Source organism: Zonotrichia albicollis, chromosome 5, assembly GCF_047830755.1.
Source record: "Zonotrichia albicollis isolate bZonAlb1 chromosome 5, bZonAlb1.hap1, whole genome shotgun sequence".
Classification (NCBI taxonomy): domain Eukaryota; kingdom Metazoa; phylum Chordata; class Aves; order Passeriformes; family Passerellidae; genus Zonotrichia; species Zonotrichia albicollis.
In genome coordinates, this window is record NC_133823.1 from 62592239 (window position 1) to 62614924 (window position 22686).

The 22686-nt window shown below is 38.8% G+C and overlaps 1 protein-coding gene across 14 annotated transcripts in view; it reads right to left on the reverse strand.

Moving 5' to 3' along the window:
• GAB1 (GRB2 associated binding protein 1) overlaps window positions 1–22686 on the reverse strand; it is a 91879-nt gene that overhangs the window by 51588 nt on the left and 17605 nt on the right. The window contains exon 1 of one of the 14 annotated variants that reach the window (XM_074541853.1): window positions 15778–16097. The exons of 12 other annotated variants lie outside the window; for them this stretch is intronic. The gene's annotated coding sequence lies outside the window, so the exon portion shown is untranslated. Of the gene's footprint in view, window positions 1–15208; window positions 15341–15777; window positions 16098–22686 lie in introns of those variants that run through there. One more of the 14 variants, XM_074541854.1, reaches the window with a different exon arrangement.

The window sequence follows — 22686 nt, forward strand, 5'->3', positions numbered from 1 at the left end:
ATTTCTGATCTCACCACAAACTATTGTCTCCTCCTCTGTGCACTCAATAAAAAGTGAACAATTAGCCTGCTGTTTGCTCAGTACAGTGAGATTGTTAATTTCTTCATTTGTATCAGGTCACATCATGGAATAGAGAAAAACATATACTTTAAAGAAATAAAATCTACCATTAAATTACCAACACTGCTCTGAGAATTTAAGCCCTATCAGATTATTATTTCTTTTCTGGTTTTGAGCAGATTCAAGTGTTACACTTTACCTTATCTGGTCTGCAAAGTACTTCACATTTTTACATTTTGCTCTTTGACATGAAAAGCAAGCACTGCACTATCCAACTTTTTTTTGTTGTTGTTGTTAGTTTCATAATTGGTTTCATTCGCTATAAAAAATTTAATTTTTAATTCTTAACTTACAGGCAGGAAAGAAACTCTAAAATTGGATGCCTTGTTACTTTACTTGTTGTCTTTCTTGTACACCTATATGGCATCTACTTTGTTTACTGACTGGAAGCTCTTACCACTGCCAGCACTTCAGGAACAATGTGACTGTGGAAAGGGAAAAACATGTTTTTTTACATTTTGTTTGTCATCTAACAGAATTATAAGGTACACATGTAGAAGTTTCAAAATATTTTTAATAGCGGATAACCTCAAACGGACAAAACAACTTAAGTCAGTAGGTACTTTATCTCAGCTCTTAACCCTTTTCATTTTTCTGGAGCCACTTATAACTCATAGCAATGTAATAAGTAGTAATGATTTGCAACAGCACTGGTTGTTTTTCAACATCTGTATCATGACATTGAAAAAGTGTAGTCTATTTCTAACAATGATCATTTTTAGTCCTTAAAATGGAGCTTCGAAACAAGAGCAAGAGGCACGAAATCAGAAGCAAGATTTAATTTTGTACAGTATCTTGTACAAAATTTTTCATCTCTTAAACCTATGTATAACATTATTATTATTATTATTATTGTTATTGTTATTATTATTATTAATCCAGTTAGACACACAACTGATTTGATGATATAAATTGGAGCATGTTGTTTTGCCTCTGATGGAAGCCTCTTCCTCCCAGAAAGCCACAGAGCTGAAGCTGCTTATTCACGACTTGAATCATGAGAGAAGAACTAAGACCAATAATAACAATGTCAAACCAGAATTTTGGAAACCACTGATGCAGAGTGTCTGCATCTTCACTGTCACCAACTGTGCAGGCAAGACACCACTAACGTCACTTTATTTGTGCTGCTGCTGCCAGCTCCAGCCCCCAGACAGGCAGGTGCCACTTCACTGGAGCTACCACATGATTTGAGAGCACTTGTTATGCTGGATAGGCAGAGAGGCCAAAGGCTGACTGATGTGGAAACAAAGGAATTCTCACTTTTGGTAACAAGCTGATGTGCCAGAGTGGCCAGAACATCCACTCTTCCACTCCCATTTAAAAATTTTTCACAGAAAATAAGATATATTCCAGCAGATTGGGCAAGTCAACTCAGATTTTACTAAAGCAAAATTACACTACCACCTAGTAAAGACCAGAAGATTTTGAGGATGGGACAATGGGGTGATATAGCCAGAGTGTTTAGGTTCAAAAACATAAACTTTAAAATATGAGGCCCCATGGCATGTGAATAGTATAAATACTGCTAGAACTGCTCACATCAGCTACTGACAGACACAGTCCAAACTGCTTCAATCCAGAGGAAAAGTATTTTGGTGATGAAAGTCACTGAATCAAAGTAACAATAAAAAACACTTACTTTAATGTCTTGGCACCTTAACCAAAATATGCGGATGAATCAATTTTGCTAGTCGCTTCATGACTAATAAATAAGCATAACCAGTATTTATTGTATGTTTTCTACCTCTTACAACTCTGCTTAAACACTATAATAAAAGCATAGTTTAATGGTTCACAGTTTAATGGTTTGCTATACTATGAATTCCTGCCCACGGTGGCAGGCATAGATGATTTTCTGCAATACCATGCACCTGAACTAGACATACAAATTAATCACCTTCTGCCCAGCAGCATCAGATGCAGCTTGGGGGAGAAGCTACAGCTGAACTTTTCTAAGCATTTAAAAGAGGTATCACATCATACCAACAGAACTGACAAAATGCTCACAGAACATAAGAAAAGTTTCAGTGACTTGATCACACTCAACAGAAATGAGCTGACAAGGTAGAGAGGCATATACAAATGACTGCTTTCTCTTTGATTCACAATACTTACATTTTTATTTCCAGCCCAGGTAAAACAAATTGGTGTTATGATACGATTATTAACACAGGCTGCATGTATAAACAGGCCAGTCAGCCCAGCAAACACATTACCAAAGAAACAGCAAAGAGGTAGAGCATGAGGTGCTGCTCAGGTTCACCCACTAGGCTGTTATGGGAGGTGGGAAGGAAGAAAAACAGCACAAAACAGCGGAGCAAATATGTTGTGAACAGACTATTTTAAGAAATGTGGAAAATTTCTTGGAAAAATAAAAAGAGACAGCTCAAGAGCTGGTTCATGCTTAGCAAAATAACTCCTGAACATTTCCTACAGACAGACAATCAAGTAGTTTAAATCACCTGGCTTAACCCAAGGCAAAAGAAACAAAGAAACAGTGGATATTGATTTCTAACAGTGAAAGGAAATTAGTGGGCAAAGCACAAATTACCATCATCCAAACCTATTTGTTTCCTCTAGGAACAAAGAATAAGGAAGGACGCAACACACGTTCTGGATAATCTAGATCTTCCACTGCTTTTTATACAGAGAAGGGCCCAGTCTTGCCTTCCTCTCTTCTGCAACAGCTCAGGCACTTGACTCCAGTTCTCCACTCTACTCAACATTTATCTAAGAAATGACGTTAAAAATAGTTTTTTCCTCACTTCAGTCAGGAGAGGAGTTTGGAGTCAGGCTTTTTTACAGTTGTTTTCCAGGGGACTCAGTTTACAGACACAGAGTTGAAACAAGTATATCTGAACCAAGAGAGATTATGATTTTTCAGCCCTTTTACAACCAGCCTATACAAGCAGAAAAAGAGTTGTAAGTTTTAAATAAGACAGACAGACTAACAAATGCAATCATGGGTTAATCTCCCTAGTTTACATTCTGTCTTGGTGATCCTGAAGTCACTTATTTGTGCCAACAGCCAACAGGGCTGAGATATCATGCCTGGAGTTCATTTTCTAAGCACATCCAGCAGGCAGAAAGAAGAAAGCTGCATGAAGAAGTAAAGCCAGTCACTCACTCCTTCTGGAAAGGGTCTTGTGAGGTCCCTCACTTGTGATTTTTTCTCCTTCGTTCACAGGAGACGCTCTGGAAAGAGTAAGCTGGGTGCACTCATACCAACAAAGGAGGTTTTCTATGTTCATAATCAAAACTTTGCCTTGTTTCATGGAAACACTTTTTATATTCTGTTCACTAGAACACGTCCTTCACTGGCAAAATACAGCTGCATAACATTTGCTCTTACAGTAAAAAGTACCTGCAAAGTAGTGCCATTAACAGAGTAGCCCTAAACATTTCAGGAAGCATCATGACTTGACCAAGGTCTCCAAAAAGGAGATTTTTGAGATAATTCATACTTGAGAGCAATCTAAAGTTGAAACGGAAAATATTTGCCTAAATATACATACCAGATATTGCAAGAGTCATTTCACTTCAGTCCACAACACAGAAAGATAACTACAGTAAAATAACACTTTGTGAACAGTTCAAAAGTTTTCTTCAAAATGCAAAAATTAGAACACTTCTCAATTCATTTATTTTCTTAAAAATTTGGTATTTGAGGAAATTTTATTTGATTTCGCATATAAGTTATTGGCCTGTCTCTAATTTGCCATCACTAATAGCCAGTATAACCCTGGATTTTAAAATCAATCACATGATGATGTCTCCTATCATCAAGCTATGCCATTTTTAGTAAGCTGATAAAATTAAACCTAAAAACTTGATGTGTAAGATTTGCTCTGCAGATCAAATCCACACAATACTGGTATCTGTAACCTGTTATTAACTTGTACAAGTTTGTGATTTTATTTTTTGTCAAATACACATGAAAGAATATTTTCTTCACAGTGGGTATATTGCCCCACTTCTTCACATACTGGAATAGTCTGTAGTGGTGGCTTCTTTTATTTTTATTTTTTTTCTGACACCAGATCCAAAATAGTTCCTAGACAAAGGTCACTTCCTTACAGAATTGCTAAATAAATAAACCACATTTGATGACAGAATTCAGAAGATAACACATTGCTGCAGTTTCCTTGCCAAAAAAATAGAATCTGTGTGCTTTTGTCTCGCAGGACATGCTCATTAGTGTTATACTGTACTTTCTGGAAGCAAAAGAAATGGACAAACTGCTCAGGACACACAATGGAAGTTACAAATCCCTCTTCTGTTTGTACCCAAGCTCCCAACAGATTAACTGGACTATTTTTTAACTGATTATACAGCAACAGTGGTCACTACCAGTCTTACAATAGCAGTCCTGACTTTCCAAAATTCTGTTCTAGTAACCCCTGCATTAAAAATACTGCAACACTGGAGATCCAGAATTAGAAACTTTGTAGCTTGCTAACAAGAGCTACGCTCAAGTATAGGACTAATCAAGCACACTACTTTTAATTTGAAATTCAGTGTTTTCAATGAGCTCCTTAAAACAAGTAGCATGTGAATAAGTTAGGTGGGGTTTCTGCATACCACCAGCTCTGGTATGAACATGTGGTGCCTACCACACTGCTTGTAAAGAGGACAGGCAAGAGGATAAGGAGCGACACTAATCCTCATCACAAAGTCAAAGCCAACCTGCAGGAAAAACACAGACCACAAAAACAGAACAGTGATACATACACTGCAATATTCCATAGGAAGTTACACAAAGCATATCCTCCCAACACAAATAGTACAGAATTTCACAAAAAACAGCAAAGCATGATAAGGCTGACAATGATTTTAAGAGAAAATGACATCATCATGCAGAATCTTACTTTTAAACACAGAAAGATGGAAAACTCTTCATCAGCTTCCAGATGCTGCAACTATTATCCCAGAGAAAAACCCAGCAAGATCTTCATTTCAGCATCACTCCAAGGAGAGCACTTCACTTATTTAGCATCAGTTCCCAACAGCAATGCAACTGAAAGCTCTGCAATCTGGTAGACTCAATGAAGGTTTTAATCATCTAATGAGATTACCTCATCCATGTGTGGTTTCACGATGCAGTCTCAATGGTAGCCCATTATGCCAGACCCCTGACACGCAGTATCAATCACACTAATCAGCTTACTCTTCTATCACTCCTGCAGAGACACACTGCCATGCATGCACAGAAACCAAAACTGGGCACCCTTTCTACCCCACAGGTTACAATTGTGGAGAGAAAACACTGCCTGGTCCAAGCCTAAAATTAATGATACTTCTACCCAGCAGGTTATGAGCCTTGTTCCATTGTTAAATTTTACATACATAGCCTATGCATTCTATACAATAGCTCTCATGGAGAACATGAAATTTATGTTTAAGAATTTACATGCTTACAGTTAATAGATATCACACTGGAAAAATCTTAAACCTTCACAGAACATCAGTAACTACCTTTTCTGAAGCACAAGCTTCTTCCCAAGGTACCATCAAGCGAAGCTCACAAAGCACAGCCCCCCGCCTATTTTACTGTTACCAATATAAAAATGCTACAGTAATTAATGCCCTTCATTCACCAAAGCCAGGAGTATCCAACCTCAAAGTAATATAAGGTACATACAAATAAAACCTATTCTGTTTGACAGATGAGGGTAAGGAGAAAGTCCAAATATTAAACACACACAACCGACACAACTAATATGAAGCAGATTTACACATTTACAACCCTGATTATCAGCCCATTTTGCTGGGCCAAGCATCCAAAACTCCTCTCAATGCATCTCACTCCACTGCAGGAATACTCACTTAAAATGGAAATGCAAAATGGGAAAACCAGCAGTGTCAGTGAAAAAAAGGCTTTGGACCTCGTTATCCAAATTCACTGCCTAGTAAGCCACTGACTCAGTTGGCCCAGATCTCACTTGGGACTCTTGCTTTGTTGAGCAATATTTTCTTAAGACACTAAGATACCAAAAAGTGACTTTGTGTAATTTGACGTTTGAGACAAAACACGTATCTTTAAAAATATCTAGATTTTCAACAAGCATATGCAATTCAAGCAGTTGTATTTTTAGGATACCATCTCTGGACATCCCAAAGACTTACAAATAATTTGCTACCCAAATACATACTAGCCATTCAGAATACAATGTAAAATTGTGATATAATTTTTAAAATGCACAAAATCAAAACTCTAGATACAAATCAACAATGCTTCCTCCACTATTTCAACAAAATAACTGAGCTGATAAAAAGGAGACAAGACAGAGGAGAGGAGGGAAAATGCATGTGACTTGGTTATAAAGAGAAGGAAAAATAGCTCGCTAATAATGTTTCATTTCACCTCAAGTATCAAATATTGGTATTAAAAAGGGCTTTATTATTCTGCCACTAGCATAACACTGAAACCTACCTAGAACTGGCAACTCTTAGCTGGTCTCTCTAAGCATGGAACACTCACAGTGCAAAAGTGTCTGTCTCCACACTGCTGAGCTGTTAATAGATTAACTTATTAAATTATTAAAATATTTAATTCTGTCCCATCCACAAACTTTCTGTTGTTTTCGACTTTGAACAATATTCCAAAAGTTTCTTCCTTCTAAGACCAATATTTTCCTTTCCATCTCCCCCCAAAAAGCTCTTTTTGAAAAACCCTGAAATGCCTTCCAGGTCTCTCAGCCTTGCTACTGAAACAATTTAAGAGGGGTAGAGGACAAAGAAGGACATCTTGCTTAAACAAACCAGTAGTTATCTCATTTTTACTCCTTTTCTCACACACAGCTTACAACAGATATCCAGGACCAAAAGTGGTCATGACAAAAGTCATTAGCATAACCAGTTCAAACATTATTTAGCTAAGACAATACTATAATGGGAGATGTTAGGCAACCTAGAACTTCGAAATTCATTGGATGATCTACCTGTAATAATATTCCTGATGTTATTATATTAGTTTTCATAGGGATCCAAAATGTTAATTAAATGAAAAATCAAAACATGTGTGAGTTGCACTCTCAAAAAAAAAAACCCCAAACAAAACAGCAAGAGATCAACTTTATAAGAAGTTTGTTTTACAATGCATCCCGAGTTCGCTAAATGCCTCTGTGTGATGCTCTATAAAACTGTCATTTAGATTAAAGTAACTATAAGCTCAGGTAGGAGAGTCGCATAAAGCCCAGAGGAGAGGCATTAGGATGAGACAACTCATTTCTAATATAATTTTTCTAATATAATTTCTAATAGCAGAGCAGAGAATTTACTGGCTTTCTGTCATTTATCAGTGGGACCATTTTTCTCCCACAATCATTTTTGCTATTCACAACAGAAAGGCACAACGTGGCCAGAAATAAGCATGCTGTGGTGCTGACTAGACCCAGTCTGAGCATCACAGAGATACCCAGGTACCAGCTCGTTGTGGTGAAAGACCAGTGAATCACCAAGAGTACTCAGAGGATTAAAATGGAGGAAAAGAAGTTGCCCTGAAATAAAAGAAATCAAACATATCAAATCACTGTTCACCTTTCTGTTAATTTTTCTGGAGGAACTGGAATGGGGAGGAGGGATAGGAAAGAGCAGAAGATAAGAATTCATGCATGCAGGTGACCTATCATTCAGAATAGACTAAGAACAAATTAAGAAATTGCTTTCTTTTTGATAGAAACCAAGTGACAGATTCATGCAATTCCTGCATTTGCTTATTCTTGTTGATCTCCAAGGTTCTAAAATACTTCTCCTAGTGCAAGATAAGCATCTTAAAATGGCATGAGCATGCAAGCAAACGGAGAATAGAAAAGAGCTAAAGACAGGAAGAAACTGATTTTCAGTGCAGGATAAGTAGAAAATAGGGATTTGTTTTGGAATAGGAACAGCAATTATAAAAATAATTTTTAAAAAACTCCAATTCCTGCTACATATCAAGAAATTACTACCTCAAACTTGGTATGCAAGACAAGTCATTCTGGGTTATAAAAACATGCTATTTCTGGCACATATCTTGTTGGCCACAACCTATAGATTGCTACACACTTCTAACCAGGGCATTGCAATACATGCAAATATTGAAAGATGCTTTAAGAAATATCTTCCCACCTGACAGTAATTTCTTTCTGACTTCATTATGATGAAGCAGAGTGTGAAGCTGCACTGGAACTTACGCCCACAGAAAACTTTAAAGATGAGAAAATGCTTCTGGAGGTGGACATTTGACCACATTACATATAGGACTGGGGTTGTTTGGGTGCTTCTGTAATTTTGAGTATTTAAGAGTCTGTCCTGGGAAAGTGCAGGTGCTCCTCAGGCCAGCATGCTTTCAAACAGGATCTGCAATGCATGCAGTTCAGAACCACAAACCTCAACACATTTGCTGTATGGCACTGCCAAGAGCACGGCTATAGCAAGGCATATCTCAGCCTGCCCAGCACACTGAGCAACCTCCCTGAACAGCACCAGGTGAGGGACACACACATTATACACAGGCTGACACAGCCAATGCACCCCAGCTCCTCAGAGCAGGGAACCCTGACCACTTCTACTGATCTTATCCTCTGGCCAGCTCTCTCAGACAGGTGAGCAGGGAACAACCATTACCAGGGCACAGACCAGCTGAAGAGTAAGGAGCTCCAGGGCATTGTCTTACTAATAGCCAAAATAAAAAGCTGGCCTAGACAAGCCTTCAGAAGCAGCAGAGCTCTAGCAGAGCCAGCAAGATGTTATTAATGACCAACCTGTGATATCTTCTAATCTCTGTAGTGCAGATTCAGGGATGAAAATAACAGCTAACACCTTCTTTTTGGAATCTGCCTCCTCTGTTGTACATTATCACACACAGAGATATGGCATGCATACACCAGAAACAACATGATTTTTCAATTATAAATTACCAACATTTGGTAAGACAGTGATTTCATCTATTGTTCCAAGAGTACCAAGGAGTCATTTGCTAACATATGAATTGAAACTACATGAGATTTTTACGGTATAAATTTATAATCAGAAAGAAAAACAGAACAGTTTTGTTTTCATTAAGTTTACTTACTAAAAGCACACTTGAAATGTTTCACAGAGTGTTATGAACAAAAATTCGGTTAATATTTTTTTGTGAGAAAAAGTTACAAAAAGGCAGCCAGATCTCTGTCCCTGCCAGGGTTCTGCGTGCTTTGTTATTGTAATCATGGGTCATTGTAGCTTATCGCCCCTTTTGTATTAGTAAAGGGCCTGGCTGGAGCGGGGTGACGGCCCTTCCCCGAGGCTAAGGTTCCTACCATAGTGAAGACACCTGAGAGGGTGGGGGGGGGGGGTTATGCAAAGTGACTCCAAGACCAGCATGCTTTTGGGACCCCGACTCCAAAATGCAACGAGAAAACCCTAAAAACAACGAGCCACCTAAGAGTTGAGAGACTGAAGTGATGTCCAGAAGTGAGGAGCCAAGTGCTGAGCCTGCAGAGATGCGGAGTCCCTCTCGCCCTGACCATGGGAGTCGTCCCCAGCGCCGAGACTGAGGGGGACCGCGCTGAGAAAGCAAGATCAGACGGGGACACCACGCCCTAAAGGCTCCCACGAGGACCGGATCCCTGGCTCTGCCCCTGGTGGACAGAGCTGCGCATATCCTCCTCCTCTGAGTCGCCCGGGGAGACGCGACGGGGACTGCAGCCCTGCCGAGCCGCCCAATTCTGAGCTGATCGAGTTTTACGGAAGAGGGGGAAGCACCAAAGCACATTCATGAAACTAGAGACAAGACATATGTATAGGGTAAGCTGGCGCAAAATATCATGGAAGAAACACACCTGCAAGAAGAGGAAAAGCTGATTCATGAGCCCCAAGACATGACGAGTTAAAGTAACATTAGCTAGTAGTAATCCAGCACGCCTATTTGAGCAAAGCCCTGTGCCCTGTCCTGCTCTGGAGGGATTGGGGTGGCACACACCTCCCCACCCACTGAACCTCCTCCTATGGCCACAGTTATCCAAGGCTATCTGCAGGAAGGATGTCTGTACAGACTGCACATGGCTGCACCTCCGATGCTTTGGCTTCAAGATTCCAACTTAAAAGGGAAAGCTGGATGTATTTATTTATTCTTGATCAGAGGTGTCTCTTGAGATCATAAAGAAAACAACTCTTGCTCATGCCCCAAGAATCTCCCTGCAGCAGTGCATGGGTGCACACACACTTGTACACATGGACATTGGGGGGACAGGGAGAACAATTGATTTCCTGCAAGTGTAACGTTCTGCTGTATTTCCAAGGTAATCTAGAGAATTATCACAATCCCAGATGTTTACAGAGGGAAAAAAGAAACTGCAGTACCTCAGCACAAGATGAGACAATTGACTGCCTAAGCACATCATTCTAAATGCAAATTCAGAGTTTTACTGCTTTTTCTATAGAGGCTCTCATTTCCAAAGCATGCAGAAGAGTTTCAAGTCACTTCAAGTGTGTCTGAGACAATGAACTTAAAGTATTTTTAGACTTCTTGCAATCAACTGTCCTCCCAGCATTGCTCAATATGACACACAGTTGTCTGAAGGATGCAGTTGTGCTACATACAGTTTAATTTTAAAGTTTCATTTCTGTGTTTTCCATAAAATAAATACTGGCAAATTTTCTCATCCAACAAGTTGAATCACAAGTGATTAAGGGTCATCTAAGCCATGCCATATTGTGTAAATGCTTGTGAAATTATACTTATAAAAAGTAAATAATTTTATCTACATAAGATAATTATGTAAACTAAATGAAACACTACTAATGACTGGGTGTGTGTAGCAAAAAGAGATGGCTAAATTCTTTAGAATTTAGATGGTACAGTAGAGTTTTGCCATTACAGCGTCTCACAAGCCTCAGATTAGTCTTGCCTGGAGATAACCTACATTATCTGGGAAGAAAAACAAAGAAGAAAATGTTGCCTCTACTTTACACATCCTGCAAGACAGAACAATTGATCTCTAAGAGCTGTTCTATTTCCTGGTGTGGGGCAGAAAATAATAAACAGTTGAATTATTTTGAGGAGGAGCTAGGAAAACGGGTGACAGCTTGTATCATCTGGGAATCTCCAAGAAAGAATCAAGATATATCAGTGGAACCACGGCAAGCCAGTCAGAATATTCCAATACAATATGTTCTTGCAAGAAAATAACCATGGACAGGGTAATTACTGGAACAACCTAATTATTCAGCAGCACTGAGAAATAAATCACTATTTGATGCAACTCCAGACTATTCACTATTATAATAAATACTGTCACTAACCATGATTAAGCATTATCTTTAATGAAGATGCTTCAAATCAAGGAGCTTGCTAATTAGCTGTGTCCTACATCTCAGAATCAACAAAGGAATCTCAGAAGTCTTCTGCAACCAATTTGTAAAAAGGGGTGACTAGAATTAGAACTAGACTGCCTAATAACATGTTGGCAATACTTCTTCCATTAAGAAAACAAAAGATGCCATCGAGATATGGTGCTATGATTTTAAACTGTTACTGGTATGTTTCATTCAGACTGTGACTGCTCTTGGTGTACTTTAGCACTGTGAGTCTCATTTAGAGAAGAAACTGACTGCTACTTTTGGCAACTGCCTCAATTCATCATCTCCTCACTGCTGCCACTACTATTTGAATACTAAGTCACAGAAATATTGATCACACTGCCAACTATTCAGAAAAAAATTATAGTAAGTTTCACAGACTAAAGCTGATGTAGAGACTTAATTGAATTGCCTTTGATTAAAGGCCCAGCTGAAATTACAATGCAAATAAAGTAGTTCATTTTAAAGAGTCAGTTTTCACAGTAGTGTCCTGTTGTGAAGAAATTTAAATTCTTTCTGAAGAATGACATCAAAATGACCTCAGTTTCATGTTAATAAGGATGACTGTTTTCCTCAGACTAAATGGGAACAGACAAAGAATTTAAATGAAGGAAATAGTCATGAGGCAGGGGAAATCCTCTAAAAATGGTGAAGAACTGAGCAAAACAATCAGAATGATTACACTGGATGATTCAATGCTGCTGAGACTTACTACAGCATGTACAAGTGACAGCAGAGCACTATATTCCTTTTTCCAGTTCTCATCTTGGTCTTGATAAGAATAATTTAAGGAGTCAAAAATTTAGCCACATACAAAGCAAGGGTCCTTTTTAGTAAGCACAGAAAACATTTCTTATTATGATAAAAATGGGTTGGATTAATTGTATTGGCAAAAAGAAAAAAAAAGGCTCTTTTGCCATTTGAGTTGTTAGAACTCCTCTCCCCTTCTGTGCAGCACAACCAGCAGCTCTACAAATGGATTATCAAAAAAGAAGGTTTACTAATTTGAACAAATTTACATTTGGGAAACTGCAGAGGGTCCTTCACTGGCCAACACATAAGCTAAAGGACTCAAGCATCTGTTTTACACAACTGCTAGTTCTCTTTTGTGTCACATGCAAGAATTTTTCTGCAATGCCACCTAAATGCATGACTATTTTTGCTATCGCCTGTAGGTTCAAAAGTAGCACAGCAATATCAAAGAGACCTTGCCCACACCTGCAAATTCCAAAAATTTTGGCTATATGCTACTGTTTTCACCACAACTTCAGTTCATGCTTAGACATTTAGCAGCCCAGCACAAAAAGCAGTAGCTCCAAGAGCAAACCAAATCTCAGCTTTTCAGAAGTTAAAAAGAAGAAAAAATAAAAAAAACACCAGGCAAAACTCCAGTCGCCACACTGATTTCAGGGTCACATGTGCAAAATATCAACAGTATGTATATACATATACATATATACATATATATATATATATATATATATATATATATATATATGTTGTTATTATATATTATAAAGGCAATGCACGGAGTCCAAACCAACAACTCTTGCATTCACATCTCTTGGCTACCATGCTACTCAGTGACTCACGTCAATCACTAGGAAATACAAATATATCTTCTGTACAAGGATATGTTAGGAAAGACATTGCCCATGTTGTCACTGTAATCCTGTTCATGTGGAATAAACCAAGTTTGTAAACAACCGAAAAGAAAGAGAAATCACCAACTCCTGCCAGTCAACATATTTCTTTTGTCTTATATTATGAAAGACTAAGAAATACTTCAATAGGAATTATGTAAATGTTTTAACTCTAAGTTTTAATCTGAGAGCTACAAATAATTACTTCAATAGCTATGGATTAGAGCAGAATCTCTGTTTATACTGAGGTGAAGCAAAGAGGTTGGTATTTGTGCCATGAGTACACAAACAATTTGTAATAAAGCACAAGTGATACTCTTGATACTCCTAAGAAGTATTACAAAAAATACATACAGCAGGAGAAGCATGCACAAACAAAAAAATAAATTAAAACCACAAGAGATCTCAAACTCAGTTTTATGCCTATGTCATCTAGTTTGTCAGACTGGAAAGGTGGAAAACCTTGCCATCTCCCCAGTCCTCTGTGGGAACTCAATATTCTGTCCTTTTTTTCAATCAAGCATATAGAAAGTCATACTGAAATAAGTGACTGGAAACTATTTCACTTCTCTATACAGATATCCTCATTTTGTATTACCATCAGATCTTGACACCTAAGTAAGAAATCCTGGTTGTATTTTATATGGGCTGTTATAGAGATTTGCCATTCAAACATAGTTTCCAAATTATTCTCCAATGCTTTTAACTGGATAGTTAAACGCAGCCAGAGCAAAGTGCTTGAGCAAGCCTTATAAAACAAAAGGCAGTTACAGCTAAAACTGCATGTATAAGACACAAGAATGTACAAAAAAATCAAGACATATCTCAGATCCCAGTCTTATAAACATCTATCCCAAAGTTTACAGTTAAAGAAAAGAAAAAAAAAAACAAAGAGAAAACCAAAACAAAAACACAGAATAAAGACCTTCACGTGAGTGTTTACTACTGTTGGGGGAACTTGAAAACATTGTCATAGTTCCTCCCTTAAAATGAAGTCAGTACAACAACTCATAAAAGCAGAACTAGTGCAAGAGTTAAGTTTATTTTCAGTATGAGAACATCAGTACCTGCAACATAATAAGAGCCAAGGTCAGTTTTACATTTTCTCACTTGATGTGTCCAGTTATCTCTGGACAATACATTATCTCACGGAAGTTTCTTTAACACAGGTGATGCATGAGGGGGGAAAAGTCTGTTCTTCACATGGCGAGAGACAAAGTGGGCAGGGCATCTCCAAAACACAGTTTCTCTTTTCTCTTTACCTTTCAATTTATTTTTTTTAAAGCATGGACTGAGGCACTTGCCAGATCTACTGCACTAAAAAGAAACAAAATGTTTTGCAACAGCCTTGGTAAACTAGAAGTCACAGCTTTAAACCTAAACACCAATCATTTCAGTCGCACAGAAGTTTGAAAAAGGCACTGCAATAGCAAAGACTGAATTTCAATAGTTTATTAGGTTTTTTCAGGCAATTATGAGCATCTAGATAGTTAGCAAAGCCCCATCAGGAGTTTTTTTTCTCCTTCAAGCTATATGTTCTAAGGAAGCAAAACCCATTGGAGCTTTTTTGCTAGGTTTCTGTCGCATGTTTTCAAACATCGTCCCTTTTATTTATTATTACAGTTCTTGAGAAGAACTCATAAAAAGATTATAAGGAACTGCTTCAACAAAAAGCGTATTACATACTGTAGTAAATCCGGTTGTTAGTGTTGTTAGTGTTTCACCACACAGTCTCTTTACATCCAAGTAAAAAGGCACTCAGATTACAAGCAAAGAGAAATAGCAGTTCTATGCCTGTGAAATTGCTCTATCAATTTAGGACATAAAATCCCTGTCAAGATGACTTCAGATTTCATGCATTATTTTTTCACCCAAATTTAGTAACCTCAACATTGGTTTAGGCAAAATGCTTGACTTTTGCCAAAAAAGAAACAGCTAATACAGAAACTTTCTAGATAATAATGGTGATGATATTTCTATTTATTTATGATGACATTTAAGATGATATTTCAGTAGTTATCACATGCAAAGAACCCCTGTTACAATTCTTAAAAGTTTGGCTGGTATAGATATACTTCCAAGCACATACCTGCCCTTTTGTTACCCAGAGATCTACTGACCTTAAAAGCCAAGCCTGTTGAACACGATTTGAACGCTTCATTTGACCAATGAAGTCTGCTTGCTTAATGACTTAATGGAGGCAGACCATTAGCTTACAAAACAGCATCACTCTGCCTAGCCAGAGAGAAAGCAGAATTATCCCAGTGGGACAGAGAGAGAGCCTAGTAAGGGGAATCCAGGAAATGACAAGTGCATGATTTGGATATAGTGAAGATGGCAGGGCAATAAGAGCAGCAAGCAGCATCAAGCACCTCACCAGACACTTGACAACCAGAACCTCCCCATAGTAAAAGGTAAGATTAGAGAGATGGAATTTTAAAAGGCCTTGGAAGTTCCAAAGAGTGATAAAATGCACCAAACTCCTGCAATAAATTAGCTTCCACATTCGAAGCTATCTTCTGATACATGAGCTGTTCAGCCAAAAACTTAAGGGTCAAATTTGCATCAATAGCCGCAGCAAAAAGTTTTCTACAGAGAAACAAAAAGAGGAAGAAAGGCTAAAGAAGCAGACAAGAAAATAAGAAACCAATATCTGCAAACCAATTTTATGCAAAATAAAGTAACTCACAGTGCAGAATCAGCCTGAAGGGGTGAGTTACTAGTCTTATTTTAACCAATATGCTCTTATCTCTGTAAGTCTTTCTAGCTGGTGATATTCTTCTCTGCAGTGTTCCTTAGAAATCCTTCTTTCTTTAAAAAGAAGGGAGGGGGATAAATGACTGTCTCAGTTTTAATCCTTCCTCACACTCCCACACAGAGGCCTTTTTTTCTTAAGGACACTTCACAAGTACTTCATTATGTTCATTTTTTTTTTTGTGCCCAGTATATATAAAACAGCTACTTGCCATTTTTAACTCATCCAAGCTGCAGCCAAGCATCTTGCCACAGAAAATTAGGCACATTGCTGTTAAAAGAGAAGTCTCTGGATACTTAGAGCTGCAATGTTATCCTTAAGCAAGCAAACACATGAAAATGCCAAATGCAATTTCTTACCTATGGCACTTGCAGATTTCTTATGAGTCCACATGAGTTTGATTTGTTTGGGGTTTTGTCAAGCTTCCTTTCAATGAAGGACAGATGAAAGCACCCATATTTTCTACAACCAGCACACTCCAATAAGAAAACTGAAAACCTTAATTACTCAAACCTGTCTAGTTCACAATTAACCAAGAATGCATAGCATGAAGAGGTTCCACATTCAACCAGCTGGTATTTCAGTGAGATTGCATTCATATTAAACATGATATGCTACAACACTCAGACAGGGAAGGAAAAAAAACCACAGCCACATATATGCCTTATTTTCACACCACATAACTGTCAATAAAGCTTTTCAAAAGCAAACACTCAAAAAGAAAAACCCTGTCTCTTAATGGAACCTGGCACTGTGACTTGCGAAGTAAACAGAATACATTTAAAGCTGTTACAACTTAGTAATAGTTTTGCAGTGCTCAAAGAACCATGCACAACTAATATCCAAGAAGGAAGACTCCTAAGTAGCACAGTTTGCAGGCTCACACTTCACCCTCCTCAGCCTCTCCTCCAGAGAAAACCTGCAAGTATGTACCCAGCATCACTTATGGCTGTCATACACCAGTGCAGCTGTGCCATCTGGTACTTGCGCACAAAGGCTGAACTCTGGTCAGTCCTTCCCCCTTCACTGTGAAAGCAGAGGAATACCAGGAAACGCAGCACATTTTTCACACCTTGTCTCAGCTCTCCCCTTTAAAGTCACCCTGGGGACACTGATTTGCACCTAAAAAAAACCCGTTACCACAAGGTGCTGTGATCCACCAGAAAGTAATACTGAAATTCCCCAAGAGAACAATTTCAGCCCAGCTGACAGCAACTGTAGGTCTGAATGACATATTAAAAAGCAATCAGGCTGATTACATTAAGCGCCAAAACATGGTTAAGCGGTACAGTTTTGCTGCAATGTTAAAACAACATCTGATCCTCCTCTGAAGAAATACAGTTTCACTGTCAAGACAGTGGCAGGGAAAAAAGATAAGAAAACTCCAGTGGAAGAAACGGGGTTTTGTCAGCAGTTACTGGATTATAAGTCTATGGCTTCCCACACCCAGGGAAAGTTTTATGGAAGCAAAGGGTGAACTTAATGACCTTGCTTTAAGAAGATGGAAGAGACTGTAACATTACAAAATTCTATTCCTTTTGGCTTTTCTTGTTTGTAGTTTTAGGTGCAAGTTCCTCAGCCAACACTATCACAACATGCTGTGATACCTGTGACCCCAGATAGCTCTTCGTAATCCAAATTGACAATATAGTGTCATGATTTTAAATGGGAGATCACCTTCTATTTTTAATTCCAAACTTTCCACTTCAAGTTTCCTCCAAATTTTGGAAGCTTGACTAGGAGAGACAGTTCAAGTCAAAACAGCTGCAGAGAGATAAAAGTTTGTACACACTTCTGCATACCTTTGCATTAGTACTTTTAACGTGGTATGGCTTTTTCTTTGAAGGACTAGAGAAACATTAAAAGTAATATTGTGAATATTAAACTTCTGCTTGGATTGAATGCAGGGTAAAGATTAATTAGCAGTATAAAGGCATGCTTTGCTGCACCACCACCAAGTCTATCTGTGAACCTCACAAAGCTCCAGAACTGCACTTCTGAGGCTCTGCTGTTGCAGCCCAGGGGGCACATGAATTTATTTGCCCACAGGTGGTTGGCATCTGCAGGTTAAAAAATACATCTGTCACTTACGCAGCATTTGGACCAGCAAGAACTCACCACCCCACAGCCTGCTTTTAGAACTGCCTTTTCCCTTTTTTCTTTCCTGTTTTTTAACCCAAAAGTTTTGCCAACTCCTCCTGTGAAGAGCAATGCCACAAAATCGCTCCCAAGCCTAAGGCACTCCTCCACTGCAATTCCAAAATGCAGACTTTCGCGTGCAGCCAAGAAGATACAGCAAGAATGCAAGTATTACAGCAAGACTTTTCTCCTAAAATACTGTTAGCAGCCTGTGAGTCCTGTACACAGTCTTGCATCACATCTGTGAAATAAAATGAAAAAAAGTAATTTTCCAAGGAAAAAAAAAAGATTATGTCCCACAAAGCTCTCTGCAGCCAGCTGGGAAGTGGATGTCTCCTTTTCCTACACAGTGAGTAAGAGTCTAGCAAAAGAGTATTTAAGTCAGCCAACATGTAAAGTTTCCCTTTTCAGCACTGAAAAAAACCCAACCAAACCCCTAAAAAATCCCAGCAAAAACAAACACACACCAGAAAACCTGGAAATTCTGCTTCCATGCATCCGACCTAAGCAGGAATATTCACTAGTGATGGCTTCTGACTCCAGTAATAACTTCAACAGAAAAGCTGTTTCAAGTTATGCTTTTAGCTATTCAGTCAAAAGTCTTTGCATTTTATATCACAATCCAACAAATAAATTTCCTTCCAAAACCCCACCCTCTCTCCATGCCAAAAGTTCAAAAATCTGAAATTCTAGTCCCATCCTGGACTAACAATTCATTGCTCTGTCACCAAGACGTACTTTGCAATGCTTCTTCAGTCTGTTTGTGGCAAGAACAATCCATAAAATCCTGACCTGCCAAAACCTGCTCTGATATTCCCACTCCACTTACTCCCACCCTCACTCAAGACTCCAGTGCAGCCTGAAAGCAGAGACAAGGAAAGGGTATCTCTGCCAGGAGTCCAGGGATTTTTCTCCTATGGCTACTGAGCTCTCTATCAATTCAAATTGAAAGATTCCCAACATGCCAGTAAATTTGAAATGGAATCAATAAAGCTATTTGTCTCATTTCATTCTTGCGTCATGAATGAAGGAAGAAGAACAACTACTGATCAGAGATCAGTTCACCAGGTGCTGCAGATTGTGTAACTTTTGGTGCATATACTTATAAGAATGAATGAGGAAATCCTCCAGAGCATAGCAGTCATTGTTATAAAAAACCCACAGTTTCTCTACTCTACAAATGTGCTAGCATCTGTATGTTCTTAAATACTTTAAATTTTATTCCTACAGATGGTTCTTTCTGAGAAGGCTTGTCAATAGAAACACTGATTTCTGAACATACAGAGTGAAAGCTGTAGACAATCTGAAATTTGAAGACTGAAAAAGAGCATTTGATTTTGGGCTTCCTACGATAGCAGGAAATTGAAAATGGAAGAGTTTAAGTAGTAAAGCAATCTGGAAGTGAAGCTTTTAAGGAACAACATAACAAAGGAAGTGTATTTATAGGTTTGAAAATGGGGGAGGGGGGGAAACACTGAAGCAGCTGCACGGTTTTTGCACAGTGGGCAAGAAAAAACAATTCAATGGGAGGAAAAGGCAGACCGAGAAGAAAGTAAAGTAGTTAAAACCAAAGCTGTGGTACTTAACTTATTCCTGTCTCCGGTATCATTAGCGTGTTGCTGCTTTATGTTTTTACTTTAAAACTAGTTCTTTTATTTCCCCCTACCTGATCCAGTTTTCCTAAGTGCCTTTCCCAGTTTTCATAATTAAACCCATTAAATAAATTATTATTCAGCTATGACGTGTGTTGCTATGGCAAGGACTGCGATAGCAAAGATTCAAGCTTTTATGACTTCACTACAAGGTCATGGAGAAGCCTGCAAGCAAGAAAAGCGCGTGGTGGAGAAAGGCCATTTCCATTAACATCAACTGCAAGGAAAGACACCAAGATGAAGCACACGGCTGCACCCTGAAGATTGGTCTAAGGGCGAGTGTTTCATCTTTCACTCCGGCCCCTGCACCACGTCACAGGAGGAAGAGACATTTGGCTGCTGACTGCCTTATCCTTCTGGTTTTGTCTGAACGCTTCGTTAGCGCAGCGCTCCAGTGCATGAGGCGCCAGGGCCACATCCATTCATCTGCCCACTAACCCAGCTGAGTGCTCTTTTGCCTTTCAAAGCACCCATCAAAACACTGCAAGACTGTCATCTCTAAAGAGGGTGCACTCCCTGCCAGGTAACTATAAAGCGGCACTCGAGGAAGAAAAACACTACAGGCCTGACGTCCGCTCCCACCAGCGTCCAGCCCAGGTGGGAGAAACCCCACAAGATGCACAAGGAAAGCAGCGATGCCAGCCCAAGGTGGAGGGGCAGGAACTCCTGGGAATTCCCTGGGGACAGTCAGACACACTTGACAGTCTCCTTGGAAAGCTGTGCATGGAGTCAGACTGTGCCCCACAGCAGTGGGGAGAGGTGCAGGGAGCAGCCTCCAGCCCTACATCCAACAAGGTTGAGGGGGGAGAAGAAGAGCTGCCCTCACATTTCTGACCAAACTTCCTCCCCAAACAGCTGGAAACCACTTTTGCTGAAGGGCATGACTTAGAAGAAAGAAGTGGCCACTCGCAGCATGGTGCCCTCCAGGTGACAAAGGCCACCACACAGACAAGCACAAACACCGGTCTCTAATGAGAAGCATAACCAAGCCAAAGCAAGGTGCCTCATACTTGTTGCTATTTTTACAAGTAAATCTTGTCCTAAAAATATCTGCGTGGGGGAGGAGGAAAGAAAAAAAAAAAAAAAAAGGAGGATTTAGTGAGGTGTCAACTAAAACCTTCTCATCAAACGCATGCATGTATTTGAAAGCAAATAAACCGCTTTGATGCTGCTCCGCGGCGGTGCCTACAGCTCAGCAGAGAAGGACAGGTAGGCAGACTCTGACATTAACAGAAGAGAAGGGAGATCCAAAACTAGAGATGAAGAAAGCACACACTTGTACTGAACTTTCAAAACAAGTTATTCCAGTTTAACATCTTCTTCCTGAACTGACATAGCATAAACAAGAACCAATGAACTAATGAAATGCAAAGCTAATCCCGAAGCATGAAAGTATTATAATTGTGCTGCGCTTTGCTAATTTTAGAAGATGAAGAAGAATGACTATACTATAATAAGTCAAATGTAAATATACAAGGCCAACCAATCACCAGCAGTGCATGCAGCCCACATTACTCAATTCTTCTCTGCATCCTCTCAGTTTAATGTAGTAAGAGCAGTAAGAGCAGCAAGGAATTCTTCTATCTCCAGTTTGCTAGATAAACCTATTATACTCCCGAGTAAGTTTAAAATTTACCAGTCACAATTTCCTTTACTTCAAGCCTGAGCTTCTGTCTGTAGGTTTCTCAGCACACAGGATGGTTAGACAATGTGATACAGAATTGTAAAGTCTAACACTGTCACAGTGCTCCCTGCCCCTTGCTGGCTCCACCAGCACCCCTGAATCCCAGGGAAAGCTGGATTTCCATCCCTATGGTACCCACACACCGGGCTAACATCATTAGAGTCTGAAAACAGCAGTTTCTTACATGGCACACAAAATAATTAGACTGAATATTCAAATAATGAAAAAAAAACCCAACAAAAAAACCACTAAAAAACCAAACTACTGAGAAGTTTCAAATAAGGGAACATCTTCCCTTCTAGCTACTATTTCCAGATAAAAATCACTATGGGTCATGGCCTCTCCAGTTGTAAAACCAGCATTTTGCACAAACCTTCTTTCTGTAACAAAGATTATGGAGGTCAGATAACTACTCAGAAATATTGAGATGCAAGACACATGGCAAACTATGCATAAATATAGGCTCACTATCTCCACTTTAAGTTACCCTAAGAAACTAAGAACAATCTATCCCAAGCAAACTACGATCAGCACATTAGGAAAGCTCTCAAAACAGGAAAAGTCAGGAAAATCAAAAATTGTGAAGCTACATTTCCTTCCAACCTTTTGGGAGAGTGGGAAGAGCAGAAGGAAAAAAAATCTGGAAACATAAATTGCTTCAGTGCAGCTGTATTTTTAGTTTTCTGATTAAACTGTATTACTGCTTTCATGTAAAATTAAAATATTTTATTTTTTACTGTGACAGAAATAATAATTAAATATTTCTGTTTTATCAAAACATTTTTATTCAAAGGTCATTAAATCAATGGATTATAATTAGATACTTCAATTCATCGAGATAACTATTCTGAATAACTCTCTTGAGGGAAACAAACTCTTTTGAGAAACTTCAGATTCTTGGAGCCAAATGAGTATTACATACTAATGTTCAAAAGGGATTCAAAAAGTGATTCTAGACATCAAAGCCCCAAACTTTTACAACAGACCTGACTCTATAGTTGAAGCAGCTCTCATGAACAAAACTGGCAAAACATACATTAACTGCAAAAACTGGCAAAACATACATTAACATACATTGAACTTGGTACAAAACGAGATTAATTTCATGTTTTTCTGTTCAGCACAATAGCGATCAACTTACAGTAGCTCTGATTAACTGTCTCACTTGAAAAATTTTTACCTAGACTTTGCTTCATATTAACTCATGAAGCTTAGTCCAAGAGGAAAATAAAACTTTCCTTTTCATTTAGAAGCGTTATGCACAATGACTACTACATTCTTAGTACTCTAGAGCTTCTCAGTAAAAGAAGCTGTTCATAGTAGCTCTATTATACGAAATACCAAAAATATTCTTGTGATGAACTCCAA